At 34.5% G+C, this 9,461-nt stretch overlaps 1 protein-coding gene across 1 annotated transcript in view; it reads left to right on the top strand.

Annotated features, from left to right (window-relative positions):
- The window catches only part of ACSS3 (acyl-CoA synthetase short-chain family member 3), a 193,199-nt gene that overhangs the window by 21,444 nt on the left and 162,294 nt on the right, over positions 1-9,461 (top strand). The gene's annotated exons all lie outside the window — the stretch shown is intronic.

Below are 9,461 nucleotides of genomic sequence, written 5' to 3'. Positions count from 1 at the left end.
CACACAATTGAGTCTTGCTATGTGCCAATAATATTATATTTGCACAGATAGTGGACCAGATTTGGCATGTGGACTGTAGTTTGCTGACCCCAGCGCTAAAACCTTGGTTTCTTTGATATCTATTCATTTTACTCTTTGTTTGCCTTTAGAATTTTCCTTTTTCAGTTTTTCACATTTCTCAAATCCTTCCCTCTTTCCACCCTGGTTATCACTACAACTCTCTAAGCGTTCATCCTCCACTTAGATCCTGTTCCCACCCATCCTGCCTGTTACCACACAGCTTTGCCTTCATAACTTACCTTAGACAGTTTGCTCATCTTTCAATGTGTGTGTAATGATAGCTGTTCATGATGGAATTATTGAAAGGAGTCACATAAATGTGTATGAAATCATGCTTGGGGAAGGCATAGAGTAATCTCAGATCAGCCCATCAGCACAGAAGAGTAGTTGAAACTCAAAGATTGACTGCTTGGCATCTAATCCCAGCTTGCCACTCACCATGTGTGGACCTCAGCTAGCCCACTTAACTTGTCTCTACCTCAGTTTCCTCACCCGTAAATGAAAATGATATTAGTATACAGCAGGTTTTCTAATAACATCGTTTTGTTCAACTTCTTTTCATTATAACCTTGATGAGAAAAAAAAAACAAAAACAAAACTGATTCCTAGCCAGGACCACTGTTTATGTGGAGTTTGCATATTCTCCCCATGTCTGCATGGGTTTTCTCTGGGTACTCCGGTTTCCTCCCACATCCCAAAGATATGCGTATTAGGAGAACTGACATGTTGGAATGGTCCCAGTGTGAGTGTGGGTGTGTGTGTGAGTGCACCCTGCGATGGAACAGCATCTTGTCCACAGTGGGGTCCTGTCTTGTGCCCTGAGCTGGTGCGATAGGCTGTGGTCATCCACAACCCTGAGCTGGAATAATGGGTAAATAATTATCTTACTTGTTTTTATTTATCTTTCTCACCTGTGTGTATAACTCATTTTTATTTCAATGTTTAATATTAGAAGTGTTTTTGGTCTTTATTTAGAAGTCTAGTGATGTTTTTGTGATTGGAATATGCCATAGGTATTTAACTCTTGTTTAGATCAATTAGCCTATGACAAAATTGGCTTTGTTACATGTTGTTTGCTTAAAGTTGCAGTTTCCAAGAACCTATTGACAACTTTAAAGAGGACTTAATGTACTTACCTCACAGAGTCCTTATGAAGATTAAATGAATTAATTTGTGTTAAATATTCCTAGCATTGTTTTGTACAGTTTTTATTTTCTCCCCTAGTTTTTACAGATGAAGGAAGAAATGCTTACACATGTTAATTTGCCTGCAGTCATATAAATGCTAGCAAATGACATGGCTGAGATTTGAACTTTAGGTCTTTTGGCCTCAAAACCCAGGCCTTTACACCATTCTGCATTCCTTTTAACATCCACCAGCTCTTTAACACATTCCCTAATTTAAGCTTAATCTATTTTTAATTCTGTTCTTTTATCATGTTTAGTTTCTACCTCTGTCAGGAAATTTGCCACATTTTTCTTCTTATTATAGTTATTCCAAACCAGTCTTCCTTTTGAGAGTAGAAAACATTTTTCCAGTTATATTTTCCTCCTCACTTCATGATCCCAGGTTTAATCAACAACAAATTGTTATTGAATTTTTTGAATGGAAACACTTTTGAACAGAAAAATCCATTGTTGATAGTTAATATTGGGGTTGTAATCTGTTGAAATTTTCTCATGAGATAATGAGTTATTTCATATAAAGGTTATATATTTTTCACTATTTTAGTATGTAGATAATCAAATTTAGCTTTCATCTTTGAATTGTTTCCATTATGTTGGCCTCAAGTTTATTTAACTTTTGAAAAAGAGACTAAAGGGTTTTTTTTGTTGTTCTTATTTTTGTTTATTTGTTCTTAAATTGTGATGAAATAAAGACCTAAATAGGGTTATGAGGGAAAATTGTTGTAATGTTATTCTAGGAAGAAAGCTCATATCGGAAGGTAACTTATAAACTTAGAATTTCTAGTTATTTGATAATAAATATATGCAAAGTACAGAAATCAGTAACTGAGTGCACACAGAGGGCTGCAACATTATAACTACTAAATATGGTTGTGTTGATAGAAGCTTTCAATAGTTATTTCATGCAAAGTGAAATATGGCATTTTTTTGATAGTTTTACATTATAAGCCACACTCTTAAAAGTATTATGTATTAAGTTTTATTCTTGAAAAGGGAGAGAGTAGTAGAATTGAGAGAAATATTTTAGAGTTTATCAATTCAACTTTCTTTAGCTGTGTAGTCAAATTTATAGATTAAATGCTGTCAATTTCCCCCTCCGAAAAAAAAGGCATGTTTTTAGTGTCAAGAGTTTGTTGCTTTTTATAATGTTTGAATAATAAATACATACTTACATAACAAAAGTTTAGCTCTCAGAAAAGGGAAGGTTGAAAATTAGTGGTGATGGGAAACTGATGGAAACAGAAGAATCATGTGAACATTTGCTACATTAGTTTCATCTGGCACCCAGAGAGCAAAACCATGGAGGTCAGTCTCCCTATCTATTGACAACCCTTCAGACACCCACCCACATTCACTGACTTAGCCCAGCATGGGGGACAAGTACACACTCCAGTCCAACTTATTTGATGAACAAGGCCAAAATCAAAACAGAATGGGCCAAAGTCAATTATTACAAAAGACAGAGAAGATTCAGGGTGAGCTAAGGTGAAGAACAGAAGAAATCCAATTCAAACAAGATTCTCTCCAAAGGGCTCAGTCCAACCTTTTATGCTGGATGTAAGCCAGCAGAAGTTAATGAGGAAAAGGTAAGGGAAAATAGGAAACTATATATAAAAAGATGTCCAGAAGGAATTTTAAGAGCTTTCTTCTATAGAGCTCCTTTGGAGGGCCTTCATCCCCTCCTCTGAGAGCTCCGACATTGATGGCAGCCTCTCTGATTCCTTTTCAAGGACATCTAACATTACTGTAGTGACAGCATATTTACGGTAGCTGAGATTCCTCCCATTTCATTTGCCTTGGAATGTATCCCTCTGCCTCTTAAATTATGAAATGTGACAATTTTAAAGTTTGTTTGAATTTGCCAGAATTGCTAGATCTTAAGCATTTTATATTAGTCAGAATAGAGTAGGTTATGCTATAGAAGGAAACAACCCCCAAATCTTTCTAGTTCAGAATAGCCCAGGTATTTGTCACTTATCCTGCAAGTTTAATTTGCGTCATTAGGAAGATTTGCTCCATGTCATTCCTCCTCACTCAGGGATATAGGCTGATGGAGCAGTCAACATTTGGAATATCTCTGGTCCTTGTAGCAGGGGAAGAAAATGTGGAAAGTAAGCACCCATTGGCTCTCGGAGACTGTTTTGCTTGCATTACTTGTGTTGTCATGCCATGGGCCACAGCAAGCCACCTGGTCATGCCTCATTTCAAGTGGGTACGAAAGTGCAATCTTACAAATGCGGAAAAGAAGAGCAACCAAAATCATGGTGGACAGCAGGAATGATGATTTATAGCATATCTCTCTCTGTGATTGTAAGGTTCTGCATAGCCATTTATTATTGACTGTGCAGCTGCTTGAGGTTGAGTCTGGTGTGAAAACTAAAGAAAAAGAAGCAGCAAAATTTGTATCGCCTGAATTTTAGTTTCCTAACACTGAGTTTAGATATTGTTATAAGTAGAAGAAATGCTTCTTTTTACCAGAAGAAAATCCCCAAATGATGTTTTTACTTAATTGAATATTTTTATTTGGTGGTAGTTATATTGGTCATGGATTTGATGATTCAGTCGGACCAAAAGCCAAGCAAGCTAAAATTTGTATTTTTTATTTAAAAATATTTAAATCACCTATTTGATATGTAAATGCATGCTCATAAAACTCAAATAACACGTAAGTTTCATTGTTTAAAAATATAAACTATCCCTTCTCTATTATTGCCTCCCATTTTTTTCCTGAGTTTACCACTATTAACATTTTCTTGTGCATTTTTCCATACTCCTTCTTGTACACTTATATAATACGTAGATAAACACAAGTAACTTGCTTCAGCTAAGTTAAAAGTTCATTTTGGACATTGTTTCATATTAACATACTTATAAATCACATATACATTACATTCCTTTTAAGACTGAATCATATGTATGCAAAATTTCGATAGATATTGATTATGAGCCCTCCTAATTTACTGAACTAATATGTTTGCTCACCAACATTATACAAGAATATTGGTTTCTCTTTACTCTCACCAACGTTGTGTATGATATCTTTTTATCAATCCAGAGGGACAAATGGCATCTTATTATTATTTTAATATTCATTTTCCTAATTGCAAGGTTAAACATCATTTCTTATATTTATTGGTCATTTTCATTATTTTTCCTCAATGAGTACCATGCTGAAATTCTTTGCCTATTGGATTTTTAATTTTTTTCTTATTGATTCGTAAAAACACTTTAAATATTAAAGTTGCAAATGTATTTTTCCATTGGATATATATGTTGACAATGTGCTCTTCTTATACCCCAGTTTTATGTTGTCCTCTATTTTATACATGCATACACACACATGCAAACATTTATACACATATATACATATGCATATATACACACATACACACACATCTGCCTGTCAAAATACCGGTAACTGAGTACACTTCAGAATCTGAATAAGGATCCTTCTTCACTTGTCAATGAATGAAGACTTTGATTACTAGAGTCCTTTTTCCTATGGTTGTTTGAGGGAGAAGAGGCAATGATATGTAGGGTTTCTAGGCCTGCTAGAAGTCATATAGAGCCTTGTTCCTATTTAACAAGTCTTAAATCTTCTATAGGATCCTCCATGCAGAAACTTCTCCTATCTCAGAAAGTTATACTATAGGCAGGGAAAAGTTTGTGTGATGTGTGTGATGTATCTATTTGTGTATGTGTGTGTGGGGACAGATATGGGGAAGGTGTGTGTATGGCTTATATCTTAATTAATGTCATAGTTACTCTTCCAAACACCGTGGCTCATTCTTTATTCCTACTTGCCTCTGATGGAGTTACTTTAGAGTTTTCTTGAGGTAGCTTTTTTGTGAGCCTTTTTATTACCTGCTTAAAGTTTTTAGTTTTCTCATTAATGTAGATAATTCAATGTAATGTTTGTACAGATTTTTGAACATTTTTCTTTCTTTTTTAAAACTTAACAATATATAAAATATTAAAATCTTCTCCATCTCAGTACACTTGAATCTACCATGTCTCTCATGACATCTGGATTTAGCAATCATTCTACTCCTGTCTGCTTTATATATCCAGAAATTCACCACTGTTCTGAATTGTTGGTGGTACCTTTCCCAGTTGTTTCACTGTTGTTATCAATATAGTTTGTTTTACATTTTTTTCTGTTATTCGAGTGGGCTATGGGGTATATTCAGATGGCTTGCAATTTTCTATGGAGGGAATTTTGGGGGGAGATGGGTAAGATAAAGAACATGAAGACTTCCTTCCTTTCTGCCACAGACTTAAAGCTGATTGAGTTTAAAGAAAGTGCTATTCATAAAGCTCTGCTGACAGAACATCCCAGTAGTTGCATGTAGAAACTATATAACACTGAAAAAGACTCTGGTATATGCTAGATGCTAATATATATGGGGAGAATAAAGTATCACAAACAAATGAGAACAGTAAGGATGAGTTTAAAAATGATGCTTGGAAAATTGACTATTGATGAATAAGTGAATATAATTATGCTTGCACATCATAATATATATACAGACAGATATATAATACAATGTGTATGTATAATACATAATAAATACCAATATTCTATACAGATTATATGCATATAAATATCAGTAAATTATTGCAACACTTATGATCAATATTAAAAAAGAAACTAAGAGGAGTATAAATTATCTTAGGGGAAAAATTACAGAAGAAGATGATGAATTTGACTATACAAATTTTATTTAATAAATATTTTAATGTCAGGAAATATCATAAACTAAAATTAGTGAATAAACTGAGAAAATAATTTGTAACAATGTCATACATAAGTTTAATATCCTATATAAAGAGCTTTTAAAAATTGGTAAGACATTGTAATTAATAAATACTGGTAACCAAGACATTGTAATTGATCAATACTGGTAACCAAAGAAATCAAAATTAAAATTATTTTTCACTTTTCAAATTGGAGAAGATTGAAAATAACCTGTGTTTAGAGCAGTTAGATGTTGATGTTAGATTCAGGTAGTACTGGTGATGATATGATTGATTTGATATTTCCAGGAAGCAATGCGATTATTTGATTTATGTGTGTGTGTGTGTGTGTGTGTTTGATTGTAGGAATCTAGCCTGTAAATGTAATAAAAAAAACAATGTAACCAATATTTCTCTACGAGAAACATCATTTCAAGGGGGATCATTTAAAATAATGACAAATGTTGTGAAAGGCAATTTTCAGCAATACAGGATTAGTTTTATTATTGAACAGCTATTGAAATGAATAATTATTCCAGCATTAAACATGATTTTTGAGAATTTCTCAGGCCACTGGAAAAAGCTCATAATGCAATCCTAAACGTAGAGGCAAAATATTAAACTATCTGTACAGTAAGTAATATTTACATACAGAAAGAATAAAAGAAAATATTCCAAAGAACATTTTATCAGTTTTCTACAGTTAGCATTAGTTATTTTTGTAATCTAGGGAGACAAACCATTTAAAACCTGCCCACGAATTTAGACGGAAGAGTGGAGAGACAGCACGTAGAAGACATTCAAGTGACCTTTGCTGAAATGATTTGGTTTAAAATGAAATAAGAATCTTGTCATAGTAGGATAATCAAATCTTTGAGTTGGGGGGGGGCTTGCAGGTCACTTGGTCTAGTCATCCACAGTAAATCCATCTCTAAGTTTAGCCAATTTATATTGGTATATTCATTGCCTGTAACCACCTCTGGACCATGTCAGTTTGTTATCTCCTGCGGCAATGCTGCATAGCATTGCTTGCAAACTCTTCGCTCTGTTTGATCTCCTTCCTGCTGGCTTCAAAGTGTACTCTTAAATTTTTAAAAAATTTCTTTCATGGTACTATTAGAAAAGGAAACCCTAGGGTGTTAATAACTTCAATACTAAACTACCCAAAATGCAAACAATTGACATATTTATATAATATTTACATTGAGAAAAGACATTCTAATAGCGTAGGGAGATGGCTTGAGAGGATGGAGTCAGTTCTGAGGCAAGGAGATTAATTAGGAAGCAGTCACTGTAAATTAAATGATGAATGAGAGAACCAAACAATTACAGAGACAATAAAAGCAGATGTGGTATTGCATATAACTGATTAGATTTAGAGGATGAAGGTCCAAAACTGACTTTGGGTGTCTAATTCAGGCCACTGGGTGCAACATGGCTCCTTGAGATATAGAAAGCAGGAGGAGAAGCAGGTTTGCAGTTGGGGTGGGGCTGTGGGGTGGAGATGGGGTGAAGTGATTGTAGTTTTGGATGTGTTATTCTTTCCAAGTAGAGATGTTCAGCAGACTGTTGGCTGCAAAGGTATGGAGGTCAAAAGGAGATCAGGGCTGGAGGTAAAGATGGAAGTTGAAACCACAGGAGTATAGAGATTACCCAGGGAGAAAATGGAGCATGAGCAAAGGGATGTATATGGAATGGGAGGTATCAGAGCCAATTTACAATGAAGCAGAGAAAGAAGATGCCATAGAAGTTATTGAGAAAGAGCAAGAAAAGGGGTAGGAGAACAGTGAGGCAAATGGCAAAGTGAATTCTTCATGAAACTTTGGAATCGAGGGAGTCCTTTTTTTCTTGGTAAAAAACATGGTTAACATTATTAAATATGAGCACAAAGAGTGGTAGAGTGGAAGTCATAGATAAAGTGAAAGAGAATAATGATATCATCAAGAAGTGTTCTAGCAAGTAAATAATCCCTGTGTCTAAAATGTGTTCTTTTCAGAAACAAAAATATAAATAGATAAAGTTTTTGTGAGAAATTCTACAAAACATCTTTCTTTATTTCTTCCACAGAATGCTGAGCAAACTTTTTCTTGGTATATTAGATATTTATGGTACAATTATACTGTATAATCAGTCACCACAAAAATCTCTGCAGCATAAAACATTAAGCATTTATTTCTGTGTATCTACAGGTTGTCACGGTGTCAGCTGATCTTGTTTGGGTGTGGCTGGGAGCATTGCTCTAAGACATATATCTGTCTGGGTGGGCTTTCTGCTTCTTTTGGGCTCTGTTCCTACCTACAAATATTCATTTTGAGTGCCATGCTGAGGAGGAAGCAGCTAAACCTGGGAGACTCTTCTTCTGGAGAAGGAAGACATGTGGGAGAGCAAGTCTCTGCTTGTATCATATCTGCCGACATTGCATTAGCCAAAGGAGATACATAGACGGGCCCAAAATCAAGAGATGTGTTTTCTACTCATGGACGAAAGGCCAAGGGGAAGAGACAAAACATTTTTATGGACTTAGGGCAAGGGAAATAGGTAATATTTTTGAGCAAACGTTAGATCTATCACACTTTGAAATTCAGGATTATTATATTAATTACTTCTTGTGCTATGCTTTAGGTAGGCATATTCACTATTATTGAAGTATATACAGTAATTTGTCCCTGGTTAAATGATTCCTCCTCCTGCTGCTTTCTGTAGCTATAATTTGTTAATGCTGCCACTGTATATACAGCTGTTTTTAAGCCACTGCTTCATTGCACACGGGGCTCTCTGAGTAAAGACCAGAAGGTGATACTCAGCCTGTTAACAGCACTTTGTCTTCTTGCTTTAATACATTTTCCTGTTATTTTGCATTGCCATAATATTTGGTAGTCTGACATTGGAAGAAAGGGATCATTACTATACTTGCATATTTTATTCAAATCCCCTTCTCTTAAAAAAGTGGCAAATATAAAGCTTTTTCTTTTGGAAAAATGAGTTATATTTCCTTCAAAAGTTTCTCCATGTATCTACATAATTTGTGTTTTCAAAGGGCAGCATTGCTCAATTGAAAGATGAAAAGCACCGAATTGCAAAGATTTTTAAAAGTTAATATTTTTATATGCATATCCATTCTTTATTCAATTGTGAATTATCTCAAACATACAGAACGGAACTTTTCTATTCTTTATGCAATTAAAGGCATCACATTTCATTGAAACAAAAAATACAAAATACATTCAAAGAAGAATGGGATTTTCCAATGAGTTTAACTATTTGTAGCAGGTACCAACTCTTTAGTCATACATCTGCCATTTTCCTTTTCACAGTCTCCAAGGCCTCTGCACTGCACTTCTATATGATTTATTTCATCTATGTAAAATAGATTACTTTGGTGTTCTGTAATCTAGTTTTATCCTAAGCAATAAAACCCATGAAATTGTCAGTTTGAAATGTGTGGTATACTTTTTCTGGTGTACATCAAAATAAATA

The sequence above is a fragment of the Propithecus coquereli genome, unplaced genomic scaffold, assembly GCF_000956105.1.
Source record: "Propithecus coquereli isolate 6110/MARCELLA unplaced genomic scaffold, Pcoq_1.0 Scaffold576, whole genome shotgun sequence".
Taxonomy (NCBI): domain Eukaryota; kingdom Metazoa; phylum Chordata; class Mammalia; order Primates; family Indriidae; genus Propithecus; species Propithecus coquereli.
Note: the sequence above shows the minus strand (reverse complement) of the source record. Positions and strands in the feature narration are given on the sequence as shown.